Raw genomic sequence first — 719 nt, 5'->3', positions numbered from 1 at the left:
TCTGATAGTTTAATAAACAGGAAAGAGGACAGAGAGAGACATGACTGGAATCAAACCAAGCAGCTTTGGTTCCTGCAGAAAACACTGAAGCCAATAATCAACAAGGAGCCTCCCTTCACCTCCCAATTACAGCAAAACAAAGCTGCAGCTACGAGAGACACTGATGAGAAATATTTCATCAGATCAAACAGAGAAGATGAACTGAACCACTGAAGTGAAGGAAAAAGTCCAACAGGAAGAGTTCTACTTGTTTCTCTTCACAGCTGAAGAGAAATTGTCATTTATCCTGATGAAATCATTTTCTTTTTCTGTCCTGACAGACTCTCTAACTGTGGACTCTCAGAGACTCACTGTGAAGTGGTGGCCTCAGCTCTGAAGTCCAACCCCTCCCATCTGACAGAACTGGACCTGAGCTCCAATAACCTGCAGGATTCAGGAGTGAAGATTCTGTCTGCTGGACTGGAGAGTCCAAACTGTAGACTGGAGAAGCTAAGGTGATTTAAATTACTTTTTGTTTTTCACTAAATTCAGTTTAAATATTTTTTAAATTAGTACATTAATTTTTGGGATTTATCTTACCATAAAACCAAAGATATTTTAATGTTTCCAACTGTCTGTGAAGAAATCTGATCATTTGTCTCCAAAGTTCCAACCTGGAGTCCAAATGTCANGAGGGATGTTGTTCTCAGTTTGTGTAACTTTGGAAGAAGCAGACAGAA

General features: G+C 39.6%; 1 long non-coding RNA gene across 1 annotated transcript in view; it reads left to right on the top strand.

Moving 5' to 3' along the window:
• The window catches only part of LOC112450164, a 4,196-nt gene extending 3,710 nt beyond the window's left edge, over nucleotides 1-486 (top strand). Inside the window, exon 2 of the long non-coding RNA XR_003038707.2 lies at nucleotides 321-486. This is a non-coding gene — a long non-coding RNA (uncharacterized LOC112450164). The remainder of the gene's footprint in view (nucleotides 1-320) is intronic.
• The last annotated feature ends 233 nt before the right edge of the window (nucleotides 487-719 follow it).

The sequence above is a fragment of the Kryptolebias marmoratus genome, unplaced genomic scaffold, assembly GCF_001649575.2.
Source record: "Kryptolebias marmoratus isolate JLee-2015 unplaced genomic scaffold, ASM164957v2 Scaffold219, whole genome shotgun sequence".
In the NCBI taxonomy this organism is placed as follows: Eukaryota; Metazoa; Chordata; class Actinopteri; order Cyprinodontiformes; family Rivulidae; genus Kryptolebias; species Kryptolebias marmoratus.
Note: the sequence above shows the minus strand (reverse complement) of the source record. Positions and strands in the feature narration are given on the sequence as shown.